This window comes from Canis aureus, chromosome 9, assembly GCF_053574225.1.
Source record: "Canis aureus isolate CA01 chromosome 9, VMU_Caureus_v.1.0, whole genome shotgun sequence".
Classification (NCBI taxonomy): Eukaryota; Metazoa; Chordata; class Mammalia; order Carnivora; family Canidae; genus Canis; species Canis aureus.
In genome coordinates this window covers 28380480-28395318 of record NC_135619.1, presented here as the reverse complement: position 1 = coordinate 28395318, position 14839 = coordinate 28380480, and the positions used below count along the sequence as shown (strand labels likewise).

At 32.8% G+C, this 14839-nt stretch overlaps 1 pseudogene; it reads right to left on the bottom strand.

The window, feature by feature from the left end:
* Positions 1–768: 768 nt before the first annotated feature.
* Positions 769–14839, bottom strand: part of LOC144319918 (kinesin-like protein KIF2A pseudogene) — a 62827-nt pseudogene continuing 48756 nt past the window's right edge.

Below are 14839 nucleotides of genomic sequence, written 5' to 3'. Positions count from 1 at the left end.
CTTCAGATATTTAGAATCAATAGCCTTCATCATGGGGCACCTGGGTTGCTTAGTCAGTTGAGCATTGATTTGATTTTGGCTCAGGTCATGATCTCAGGGTCATGAGATGGAGCCCCACTTTAGGCTCCATGCTCAGCAGGGAGTCTGCTTAAGATTCTCTCTCTCCCTCTGCTCCTCCCCCTGTGCTGTCTCTTACACCCTCCCTCACTATCTAAAGATAAATAAATCTTTAAAAAAAAATAGTCTTTGTCAAGGCACAAAGTAGGGAGACGTGAGCACAGCTGTCCCTAGGAATGGGCAAGGTATGTACAATCACTGATGAGGTATCCATACAGACAAAGGATTTAAAACTGCTCAGTCTTGCTACAAAAACTGAACAGAGTTAAAAGGAAATGCTGTGGCCTCCCCCTACTAATCACTACTGGATCAAGTCCACAATCTTACTTCATCATAAAGAAAATACAATTGAAAAGATCCCCAAAGGAAATCACAATTTGTGAAAATGAAACAAAGTACTTCACTATTCCCAAATTTTGGTTGTATCTCCTGGGCTAGAAGCATTTTGTAGACAAAGGAGTGTTTCACAAAATTCAAATGTCATTCAGATGAAGGGAAAGACATTTTCCACAGAGACTTAAAAATTTCAAACTTTCAAATCGTTCTTACAGCATAAACATTATGTAACAATAGTGTGGATTCTGGGGATCCTTCAGCAGCAAATGCTGATTTAAAGGGCATGGGATCTCTTTAGCTTGATCTGGATTGTTCTTACAGAGTTACACAGAAAGATTTCACTTTATCCCATAGCTTAGTTAAAATGCCTTTTTCTTTCTTTCTTTTTTTTTTTTTTTGCTCAAGAATAGTTCCAAGTTGAGTAGCATATAAATCTACATCATAATCTATCTCTTCAGCCATCTCTATGAGAGACTTGTCATCTTCCAACATTGAATAAACTCCTAGAACACTGCCCTCCTGTGATCTTGTGCAATTTATGTTCATTTCTTTTTTTTTTTTTATGTTCATTTCTATTTGTGAGATAGCTTCATGGAAAGTAAGCAATTGTAGAGAAATCTCTGCTTCACTTTTTTCACAAGGAAGTTTTACACCATCTCTCTAATGGGAACTGCCCATTCCCCCTTCTGCCTCTAAGTCCTCAATCTGATTTGGTGAGCCATGCATTATTAGATGAACATCCCAGCAGCACAAATTCTTTCACACAATTACATATTTTAATGTATCAAGAGTATTTTCACAGGATGCCATCACTGGAGAGTTTGTAACTGCCATGCAGGCAACAGAATGTTCACCCATGAATGAATCTCTCAAGACCTAAGTGAGTTTACTTGCTTGGAAAGGAGTAGGAGGTTTATTTTTACCTAAAGCTCTAATGTAGTCCTTCAGTGCTTAAAAGGCTTTTTACTAATTTCAGTACCTTCAAAGCCTCTTTTGCCTGTCTGCACTGGAAGACCAGCTCCGCTTCCATTTCCAGGAAAATGAATGAGAGACAATTTACTGTATAGTTTTCTTTTCCTTCTAAGAATGATTTGAAACACTGCATGGCTCCAAGATAAATGTGCACTGGCAGATGTTTGACTGGATGTTCTGCAACTGTTGCCTATGTCAGTGAGTTTCAGTACATCTTCAACACATTTGATCTCCTGTTCCCTTAATCCCACTGCTTGACTCTGCTGTTTTCCATCTTCTGGCACTCTTCATTTTGCTTTCCTGTTCATCAAGTCAAATACATTTCCACTATAAATTTCCAAAACAGCTGCATATACTTGAAGTTCTAACTTCTTATAGTTTGACTGCTTTGGCATTAAAAAAAAAAAATCTCAAGCTGCTAATGCATGAATTCCTTTAGAACAATTTTGGTTCTTTCCTGAGAAGTCACTTCCCATTGTTTGAGTTTTTCCACTTTCAGCAAGGAAGATAGCCATTCTCCTCTCAAATACAATTTCTACTAGTGAGCTAACTGTAATCCTGTAAACCATTTCATTTAGGAGCTGAGTCATCAAAAGCAAAATCAAAACCCAATGTTTGGTTTTCTAGGCACTTTATTGACACAAAACTAAGAGTAGGTTTATATACCATCACAATATTTGTATTAGGGATCATGATTGCATGATCTTTCATTTGAGTTTCTTTTTTTACTGAATGGTCATTTTTCTTATACAAATACATATCCTATGTTCATTAATAGGATCTTCTGTTGTCAATGGCCTACAATCCCTTTAGAGTCTCTGCATACAGAATTTTATAATTTGGGTTTGTAGCATTAACATCAGGCGCACTTAAGTTTTTTATGTTGTAGTCTTTTTTTTTTCTTTCCCTTTCTTTCTCTTCTTTTGTTTTTGTTTTGTTTTTGTAATTTTTCTACCTTTTTTACACAGCAAGAATTTCTATGTGCATTAGGTTTTGAAGATGAAGACTGTCCAGGAAGTTGACTATGTCATACACATGCAGAACCAACCACTCTGCTATCTATTGGAGGAAGGTCATTCTTAACAGAATCCAGTCTGTTGATTCTTTACAGTTTTGTTTACTTTGGCTGAGGATACTGGAGGTAGAAGTGTTTCTGGACTGGATTCAATTTCTTCATCAGGAGCAGAGTCAAGGTTGAGTGAAAAGTTGCTCTTCAGGTCAATATTTCTGTCCTTTGTATCTCCATTTTCTATCCATTCAACAGTAATTCTTTCAATATTTTCAATTAAAAATGTTACTATTGTTGATATATTTCACTAATTTGGGCTTTGAAATTGTTATCATTTCTTATCTCTCTCCATATGTTTTCTCCTTTACAATAAAAAGTACTTCCAAGCCTGGTTGGATGTCACTCTATATCCCAAACAAGTGGCATTAAACATTTTCCCCCAAAGGAACCATCTCTTGCTAGATCTCCACATAAATCCTGATATGCATGTGGCTGAAGTTGGCCATTAACAGCACCACTGAAGTGGAGTGGGGGATAGTTGTGACTGTCTACATGTGAGTAGAGCCCTCAGGGCATGTATAAATGCCAGTGCTGGGCAGTCAGGCACCAGGAGAGAGGGAGGGACCATACTCAATTCCTGAGAGCCAACTCTGGGGACACATATTCCTGTTCATGTAAGTAAATTTAAAAAGCTTCTTCATAAAATTAATGAGATATATAAATGGCCAAAGAGAGAAAATTATCCCAGACAATACCCACAAATACAGCCAGAGGACATGATGGGCAAATTCTCCAGAAGACAAAGTTGTTTTTAATAAAATGAAGTCTTCATTTTTTATTTTGGTAAATTATCAAGTTGAAAAATTTTGAACTTAATCCAGTGTAAAAAGTCAATATCATACAACTTTATCATAAAACATTGAGGAGTAAAACTGCTGAGTTGACAGATTATATTCTCAATCTTTTAAATTCATTAAATCCTAAAATTCTTTAATTTTATATTCAGTCCTCAAGCTATCCATCATAAATCTGTATACCCTGTACAAAGATGAGAAATCAAAAACTATAAAAGTACACACTCTCCCAACTCAAGATAACTACATTAATATTAAGTGTTACTGATTAAATACATTTGGGTATTTTGTTGATTTGAGATTAACAACTTAAAATGTAAGTTTTAAAACCTCAATCTGTTAATTTCTTATAAATTGTTAAATATTATGCTCTATTTTTTTTTTTACATTTTTGCCCTTCATTCACCCTTGCCCTATCAAAAGAAGGGGGAGGGAAAGGAAAATAAATGTTCTGGGAATAAAATCTGGTAAACTGCAACTGAAAACCCATAGGTTTCATTTGAACAAGATTTCACCAGTTACTTGCTACATCGTATGGGCAGGTTACTTAATTTCTGTGACTGTTAGTATTTTTTTGTTTTGTTTTGTTTTGTTTATTTAAGAAGTTGATAAATTGATATGACTATGCCTTCAGAGTTTTAGGATGGCTAAAACTAATGCATGTAAAATAAACAAGATAATGAGTACATTTGGTACTGATTCAATATTTAGCATTAATAAAATTATTTTAAAATGTTACTGCAACATACTGGTTATTTTCTGTAGTCATTAATTATAATCATGATGAGAATCAAAAGTCAAATATTAGAGCCTAGATAATATAGATGAAGCAAAATGAATAACATGGCTAAAAGTACAGTATTCTTTGTAGAACTATAGTATATATAAATATATGTCCATTTCTTGCCTAACTGGTGTCAATAATGTGAATTTGCACACGAACATAGGGATTTTAGAATTAAGGAGCTTATATTAGTAATGTAAAAAGCAAAACATCTTTTAAGTTAGGCTCAAAGTTATTTGGACAATGTATTATCACTTGTCCTAACACCTCAACCATGTTCAGCTTTTCTCTGGACTCTACTAAAGACCAGTTTCCCTGATCTAAAACCTTCTTCTCACAATATATATCAAATCTTAGTTAGGGAAGCGTAAAAAGTGATAGTAAAATTTGGAAATGTTCAAAAAACAAATGCTGAAAAAAAATTCTTTCAGCTGTAGACCTAGATGTTGTGAACGAAATAAGATCAATTTCATTTTTGATCTAACCAGATTTATGTTATTTTATGTTGAAACAATCTTCAGGTTCCTATAATTGTCATTCCCTATAGAGTTATGCTCCCGTCATGGCCAAATAAACTCTCATTGGACCAACACTCCAGCAGATAGTAACTATAAACTCATCAAAACATATGCAATTTCCTTAAGGCAGGGGAGAAAGACAGAAGCAAGCAGATATTTCATGAAAGTTGATACACAGAGGAAGGGAATGACATGGGGTCAAATTATTTATGACTCATCCAGAGAAGCCTCAAGCTTTCACTATTCAGTGTGGTTAAAATTTAACAAGAACCCTGCAGTCCTACTGACCTGAGGGAACATAGGATGGTATTCAGTGTAAATGCAGCCACTTAAAGTAACAGAAATACCACAAGGAAAGGTGAGAGGAGATCCCTAAATTTCTTGTTCAATCTCTGCCCAAATCTTTGGCTAATCTCTGAACCATCATGCATAGGGAAAACTCTAAGCAGGCTAAAAGTGAAAATGAAGTTTTATAGTTCAAGTTCAGCCAACTTATAGGTCTTTGAAAATAAATTTTAAAATATAGTCATCCCAGGGTCACAAAATCATCTGTGGTTTCTAAAAAATACCCTTGCAATGTTCAAGGAAACAGTCTAAAATTAGTTGATATCTACAGAAATAGAATGACATAATTAATTCAAAAAAGAAATAATAAATAAAAGATAACACTGTGTGACCTAGATGTTGAAATTTGCAGACAAGGATAATAAAGGAGCTATTATAACTATGTTTAAAGATATAAAGGAAAGTATAGGCATACCTTGAAGATATTGTATATTTGGTTCCAGACCATCCAATAAAGAAAATAACACAACAAAGTGAGTCAAATGATTTTTTTTTTGTTTGTTTCCCAGGGCATATAAAAGTTATGTTTATATCAGTCTATTAAGTGAACAATAGCATTATGTTTGAAAAACAATGAACATACCTTAATTAAAAACTACTTCCTGTTAGAAAAAGGTTAACCATCATCTGAGTTTTCAAAGTCATAATCATTGATCACAGATCACCATAACAAATATAATAATGAAAAAGTTTAAAATATTGTGAGAAGGGATCTCTGGGTGGTTCAGCAGTTAAGCATCTGCCTTCAGCTCAGGTTTTGATCCTGGAATCCCTGGATTGAGTCCCACATCAGGCTCCCTTCATGGAGCCTGCTTCTCCCTCTGATTGTGTCTCTGCCTCTCTCTCTGTGTGTCTCTCATAAATAGATAAATAAAATCTTAAAAAATATATATTGTGAGAATTACTATTTTAGAGACATGCAGATAGGCAAAAACATAAATATGTAAAAATAAATGAATACATACACAAAATATATGGTATGTTATATAATATATAGTTATATTACATAGTATATTAAATAATATAGATAATGAGAAATATAAATCAGAGAAGAAAATATGGAATGCCTCATATAGGATTATGATTTAAACACAATACGGAAATTCATTGAGAAATATTTGATTCATGTGGGTAAAGAAAAAAAGTATTTGAGCAAAGGAAAATCAAGTGAAAAGGTTCTAAGACAGGCACATGTTCTGTCTTTTGAGGAATAGTAAGAAAGAACCATTAGAAAAGATGAGGGCAACGTAGGAAAGTTTACAGATATGGGGGTGGGAAGATGACCTCAAGGTTTCAACCTGAACAACTGGTAGGAAGTTGACATTTGCTAAAATGAAATCTCAAAAAGAAAAAAAAAATGGGGCGAAATAGCGGAGTTTAAACTCAGAGCTGTTAAGTCTGAGATTCTTATATGTGTAAGTAGAGATTTAGAATAAGCAGATGGACATCTGAGGTTGGAATGCAAAGAAGATTCCCAGGCTAGAGAAGGAATGTGGGGGCAGCCCCGGTGGCGCAGCGGTTTGGCACCGCCTGCAGCCTGGGGTGCGATCCTGGAGACCGGGAATCGAGTCCCACATCAGGCTCCCTGCATGGAGCCTGCTTCTTTCTCCCTCTGCCTGTGTCTCTGCCTCTCTCTCTCTTTGCGTCTATGAATAAATAAATAAAATCTTTAAAAAAAAAAAAAAAGAGAAGGAATGTGGAAGTTACTTCCACAGGAGAATGAGTGATGATGAAGAGTAGAATAGGTCCAAGCAATGAGCACTGGGATTTGAAAATTAAAATGCTATCTAAATGACAATACATCTGAATACTTAAATGAAAAAGGACAAAGTCTTGCAAAACACAAATTATCAAAATTAACACGAGGAGAAACTATCTGAAAAAAATATACAAAAATGTGCATAACAATACTATTCATGTAATTCGCACACTGAAACAATCCATATGCTATTCCACATTCAGTATAGTCACTTAATGCAATATCATAAAGCAATGAAAATGAGCAAAATCATGCAAAATGCAACAGCTTATATAGATTCCACAGCCATTAGTTAAGAAGAGCACAAATTCACAACACATTACTCCATTTTAAGAGCATTCATGTGCAAGTCAAAACTAACCTATTATAGATACTAGAATATTTGTTTCCTATATGGGCTGATAAAGGTGAGGAATGCCCTACACTATGATCTTGGTTTGATTATTTGAGTATTTTTTTTTAAGTTTTATTGAGCTATTACCAGAATCTTTTTAAACTAATCATTCATCAAGCTGTACAGTTTTAATTTTGTCTACTTTTTATGCTAAACTTTAAAAACATTCTGTTTTTTAGTTATTAGAATATAAAAAAATAAATAAGCAGAACTAACCAGAAATATATCTAAAGTAGTGTATTAAAAGACTAACCCTATTTGTCATAAAAATATTTTATAAATCTACCTTTATTTAATAGGGTTTACACTAGTATGATACTGGTGCTAAGAGAAAGACAGAACATGGGTATTGAATGGAACTGTAAGTATTAATAGGTGAGATGGGAAGGTAAAATATACAATCTGAACATAGCAAAGGCCCTAAAGAGACAAATCCAGAAGCAACTGACATAATAAGTTTCACTACCTATACTTTAAAAGTGCCTGAATAAACAAATTCAAACACTATAGACACATTGGGAAAATATTTGCAAAATATAGGATAGATATCTATATTTTTACAAATCAATAAGAGTATTAACTGCCCAATAGAAAAATATTTAAATAATACAGTCCACAGCAAAATACAAATACCTTTTGAATATAAGATGCTCGTTCTAACCCATAATTAGACTGTATATTTCTTCTAGTTTTGTTTGTGATAAGAGTATATTTTACACATAATTTGAGAAAATATTAATAAAATATCTATAAAAACACAATTTTATTTTAGTAAGATTTATAACAAATCTTGCCATGCTTTGAAACGTTTTTCATTAAAATTTGCAATTCTAATGTACAATCACTGGAAGTAGCAGTCTCTATTTCACCCTATGAAAATTCAAGTCATTGCCTTCAACTTTTTAAATTGAAACCAAGAGTAAGATATTTTATATTGCAAAACCACACACATAAAGACACAGTCATTCACTAACAATATTTATGCCTACTATTTATGATGTATGTAGAAGTATTACGGCCTGTTCTATCCTATCCTATCCTATCTTATCCTGCTTTATAATTTCTAAAAGCTAGTTTCAAGGCATTAAATTGATGTCATCAGACTATGACCCACTGTTTTAAAACCACTATTCCAACAGGTGCCAAATGAGCATATATTTATTTTCAATAGATTAACATGAATTTTGCTATATAGTAAGGATAGTACTTATGACCATTTAATTTGAAAGCCTAATATAGCAAAGTACTGCTGTGATCAAGAGATCCTAACAGGAGAATCCGTTTAACACTCAAACTTTTGTGCCAATCAGTACATAATTGTTGACTTTGATTGCAGTTCTGTGATGTGAGTACTTTCTAAAAATTGTGTGCATTACTTATCTTTTTGAAAGAGATAACATTTTTAAGAATTATGCCACTCTGAGGAAAAGGGAAAAAAATTGTCGCTTCAAGTGTATGCGACTCTTGTAAGAAAGGATGATATTTTCATCATTTTAATGGCCCAAATAAGTGAACTTGTAAAACTTTTTCAGAATCCTATCATGAAAAAAAAAAAAAAAAAAGAATCCTATCATGGATTTTCACAGGGTAATCTATCAATTTAAATAAAAGGAGTATTAAGTATTATTTGCTCTCAGTTTGTAAGCAAAAGAATAGTGCCAGTTTTTCTCTTTCAAAATAACACAAAGTAAACTTTCCACTCCTCTTCCTGTCTTCAAAAGGATATAAGTAATGACTTCTCATTGTACACCTGAACATTACAATTTTCCTTATACTTTTAACAGTGTTATGCCATTTTCAAAGGTGTCATGGTTCAAAGTTTATAGCTTTTTCCTCTTTGTCATTTCTTATTTTCTGTTACTCCAAGAAATAATACGTTATTCTGAGTATAGATTGGGAATTGTCTCCCTCCCCTTTCAGCTAAAATCTAATTTCAGTCGTATATTGCCAAAATTACTATGAAAACATTAATTCATTATTGAATTAATTTATTTCATATCATTAAAAGAACAGTGGGTATAGTCTTCAATTGAGCTTAAAGATTAAAAGGAATTATGAATGAAGCTCTAACCTTTTTCATATTCAGATGAAACCGGGAAAGGTAATTTGTAAAGGCTATTGTGAGGGGAGGGGTTATTCTGGGTTTGTGAAAGTCGATTTCTGTTTTATGATTGTTGTGAAAATAAGACTCTTAAATGTTTTATAAAAACTTTTTAATTCTAATAAGGTCTTTGCTTATATTAAAATCATCATAAAAGCTAAGGCTTGGTAACAAAATGGATAGGTTTCATGAAGATACAACTTTTTGAATGTATAAAATTCTGTATTTTGTTTTTGATTATTTGCCCTATTTTTATAGATTTGAAAAATATCAAACCTATAGAAGAGTTACAGTAAAAGTCCTATTCTAATGACACTCATTTACCCTTTACTAGGAATCACCAATTGTTAACATTTGACAAATTTGTTTTTCTCTTTTGCTAAATACTCAACAGTAAATCACTGACATGCTGGTACTCACTCCTAAATATTTCATCCAGTTGCCTTTAAGATCAAGGATATGCTCTTACATAACCACAAGCTCATTTTCACACCAAGAATCCACTTGGATTCAATAATAGTATATGAAATGTAATCCACATTTAAATTCCAATTGTTTATAAAATTAGCTCCCAGTCTTATTCTAATACAAGATTCCACCAGGAATTATACATTGTGTTTGGTTGCATGTATCTTCAGTCTTTAATTCTCATGACTTTCTTGTCTTTTATAACATTGATAACTTCAGAAGAGCCCAGGCCACTTGTATAAAACGTTCCACATTCTAAATCATTTTGTTATCTCATGATCATACTTAGATTAAACATTTTAAAAACAACTTAAACCATATCACAAGGAATGTATACATTCCTTGGCATTATATGGGGAGATATAAGTTCAGTTTTTATGGTTAATTGGAATGTTAGCTGATTAATCTGGCTTGATGCTTTCCAGCTATATGAATACCTGCTTCCCAGTTGCTATTCCCACAATGGCTCAGTGTCTGTTTCTGGATACTTGCCTAAAACATTTTTTTTACATTAGTGTCTGTAAATTGATAATTTGTTAATTATATCATTTTTTCTATATTTACTTACACTCTTCAGTAAAGACAGTTACATTCTAGGCAGTTCTGTGAATGAAGACTGTCCTTGAAGTGTTAGATAAAATTTGTTTGCATCACTTAATCTTATATTCTTAATCTTATATTCTTTTATCATTTTTTAAGTCTTTGGTGATGAGCAGTAGGATCGGAAGCTGACTGCTAGCTACCTGCAATGTGATGAGATGCACAATATATCCTTTGAGCTTTCTGTTCCTCTCATCAATATCAGGGGCTGTGGGTCAGTCCCTTTCAGATTTAAACTCTGCTCCCTTGTGTGCAGCTCTCTGATCCAAACAAACGTTATGTTTTTAATTTATAGATTTATGTAACATTATTATATTTATATGTAAGTGCACATTTTTTTGGCTTCAAAGGTTGCTTTTAGTGTGTGAAATCAAATGCCAAACTTTCCAGCTTTTAAAAAAGGGAAAATGGTGGGTGGATTTTCTAAAGCCAAGGAAAAACTTGAAGCTACCATTAAAGAATTAATCTCATCACTTTTTCTAAAACATAACCAGCTATAGGCTGTTTATTTATTTATTTTTTACTTACAAAATAGAAAGATCAAGCATGAGGACTATATATCCAACTGCCATCTGATTATGTGACAATAAAATATTAATTCTAATTTTTATTTTAAAAATATTAACTTCCCAGAAAGAATTCAGCATTCTTTAAGGTTCCCAGAAAAGTTGTGAGATCCTGGAAAGTTTCTGGAATAATTATACTAGGAGTCCACAGTGAGTGGTGGCCATAATGGGACTTAAGATGAGACTTAAGAAGAAGGAATTCCAATGTCTGCAGTGGGTGGTGGCCATCAGGCAGGATTTACCTTTGAGGTACATAAACCATGGGAGGTCTTGAGGAAATAAATTAAGACAAGAAATTTAGAATGATTGACCCATGGCACATCAAAATCTAAGTAGAATAAAGTCACACTATTAAAAGCTATCAAGTCTTCCATATTATAAAGAATACTTCTCATGAAAGGACTAATAGATCTATTGTTAACGGAAGCCAAAGCCATATAATTGGTGGGCATGAATCAAACGCTTAAAAGTTGTTAGAGCAGGAGCCACCTAACCTTAGACTCTTGTGTTAGGATAAATTGATCACAGAATGGGTTAAATTGATATAGGTCACCTATCAACCTCAAGAAAATTTCCATGCAACAAAGCATACGTTAAAGCACCACAAAATCCTCAACCTTCTTAGGCATTAATTTGGCTATGAGAGACCCGAGGCCTGGCTAAAAAAACGAATGGTATTTTGTACTGTAATGTTTATAAATTTTCCTCTATTTTTGGACTTTATGTTTTTTTTTCTAATATTTGCTATAACAAACAATGCCCCTACAGATGCTTAAAATTACTTTTCAGAACAAATTATGCTATACACACTTTAAACCAGGAATGGTAATGCTATAGTTTAAATCTTCAATTCTGTTTTTTTTCATTATTTTGCTTAAAATGTTATATTATATACTATGATTTATATTTTATCAGATTATCTATGGATTGCTCCTGGATTTTTTTTAATGTATTTCAATCCCATGTTATTTGCTACATACAAATGCAAAAATGTTTTCTTTTCTTTGTAGATGCATTCTTAATCATATAAAATAACTCCTTTTCCTGTTTAATGCTTTGGATCTCAATTCTTTTTATATGATAACAAAATAATAATCTCTTCTTTCTTTTTACATTTGCCACTATATATTTTATCCTTTCCTTATTGCTATTGCTAGCCCTTTCTTTATTCCATTTTGTTTAATGAGTATTGTTTAAAATAAAAAAGTTTAACCCATATTTATTCATTTCTATTACAAGAATGCACCTACCTGATGTATGTTTTGTTTTGTTTTGTTTTTTAGAGAGAGCTCTTGAGCAGGGAAGGAGAGGCAGGTGAGGGAAAAAGAGAATGTTAAGCAGGCTCCATGCCCAGCATGTAGAGCCTGACATGAGGCTCAATCTCAGGACCCTGAGATCACGACCTGAGCTGAAATCAAGAGTCAGACACTCAACCAACTTAGCCACCCAGGTGGCCCCATATATAGCCTTTTGATAGTATATTTTAAGCTGCTGTTTCTTTCTTTTTCCTCCTCCTCCTTTCCCTTTTTTCTTTCCCTTTCTCCTGTACCTCCTCCTCCTTTTTTCTCTTCCTCCTCCTCCTTATTTCTTTTATACTTCTTCCATCTTTTATTTTTCTTTTCTTAAATTGTCCAAAATGTCATGCTCACAAGAAACTTAAAACAAACAAACAAAAAAAACCTCTTAATCATTGTTATTTACTGTGTCCAGAAATGATTTGGACTCCAAACAGAAGAAAAGTGAGAAAAAAAAATATTTTTACAACATTTAATTGCTTTCTGAATGGGTAATTGGCAGGTCCAATATTTCCATTCTGACCTGTGTTCTCTTTGTATATGATTAAATCCACTCATGTGACCTGGAGTGACGAGAAATAGTACTAAGAAAAGTCTTATGGTCTGGTTCCAGCATCCACAATGTCTCAGAAAGATATATATATATATTTTTTTCTGATATATATATATATCAGATATATGGCATTATATATGTATAATATTTATATGACATGACATATATATGTATTATATACATAATATATCATATACATTATATATTTATATTATATACATTATTATATATTATTATATACATTATATCATATACATATATGTATATATGTATATATATTATATACATTATATACATTATTATATACATTATATATATGACATGACATATATGTGTATATATATATTATATATGTATATATAAGAATGCACCAATTTTGAAGTTAAACTTGTTTGGAGATTTAGGATGCCATCAGAAGCTATCTCCTTTATTGTAAAAGTAGAGGGAGTTCAGAAAAAAAAAAGCTAAATGACATGGTAAAATTAGATATTAACAACCATTAGGCAACCATTTCTGCAACAGGTTCTTTACTTTCTCATATGCTGTATAATGAGATGATTTTGTAATCCTCCTTATAAAAGAAGAATGGAACAATCCATTTTATGCATAACAGCTACTTTCTCTACTTATTAGTACTCTATATATTTAGAAATATATTCACAATCAGGTTACTTGTAAGAATCAGCCAGTAGATTACTCAAGTACTCAATAACAAGAGCAGGAGATGAAATACATTTGTTCTCTGCCATTTAAAACAAATTTTAACTCACTGCTCACATGAAAATTGTAGTCATGTCTTCTGGGATCCAGTGCATTACTAAATGGAGCTTCATTTGCTTTGACTTTAAAAATACAGAAAATAATGAATATGTGCTCACTAGAATAAATGTCTCAAGTTCTACTACTACCTGAAGAATAATATAAAGACTATATCATTTAGATTAAGGCTAGGTGCTCCTGGGTGGCTTAGTCAGTTAAGTGTCCAACTCCTGATTTTGACTCAGGTCATGAACTCGGGGTTGTGGGATGGAGCCCTACTTCTGGCTCCACACTCAGCATGGAGTTTACGTGGGATTCTCTCTCTCTGCCTAAAATAAAATAAATTAAGGTTAGAAAATCTAATAAAGACTATTATTGACTCACAAAAGATTGTATTTGTAATATATCTGCATTGTAATAAACTTGTTGGATAAAGATAAAAAATGAAATGCAAAATTAACACCACAAAAAGGAACTGAAGCTCATTTAGAAGCTTAATTCAGAGTAATGCATTCAAAAAACTGCATTAAAATATCAGCTTTGATATTAACTGTGACACTGAATGACTTACCACTTTTTCTCACCTATGTTAAAAATAATTTTGAAGATAATGGTCCTGTTAGATGAAATAATGTGGATTGGCAAGCATGTAGTAAGTCCTCAATGACTATCATATGCAAAATTATTTTTGCTTTTAAATCAAAACAATTAGATTTCTTGAAATGGTGAGCTACTCTGGCAAATTTGAAATATTTAAATTTTCAGTTATTTTTAAAAAGATTTATTTATTTATTTGAGAGAGAGAGAGAGAGTACAGTGAGGTGAGGAGCAGAGGGAAAGGCATACTCCCTACTGAGCAAGGAACCTGATGTGGGGCTTGATCCCAGAACTCCAGGATCATGACCTGAGCCTCAGGCATATGCTTAACCACTCCAGCACCCCAATTTTCAGAAGTGTTTTGATATGAAGCATTTTAGAATATATTTATTTCATTATATTAATACTAGCTTAAGAAATTAGATATAATCATTTATTTAAACAGTTAAATGGGGCAGCCCGGTGGCTCAGTGGTTTAATGCCGCCTTCAGCCCAGGGCGTGATCCCACTTCAGGCTCCCTGCATGGAGCCTGCTTCTCCCTCTGCCTGTGTCTTTGCCTCTCTCTCTCTGTGTCTCTCATGAGTAAATACATAAAATCTTTTAAAAAAACAGTTAAGTGTTATGGTTTAAAAATGTTATTTTTAAAGATGGAATTTGATGGTTGTCATGTTTATTTTTTTTTTGCCATTTTCTATTTATTTATTTATTTATTTATTTATTTATTTATTATTTTTTTAATAATAAATTTATTTTTTATTGGTGTTCAATTCACCAACATACAGAATAACACCCAGTGCTCATCCCGTCAAGT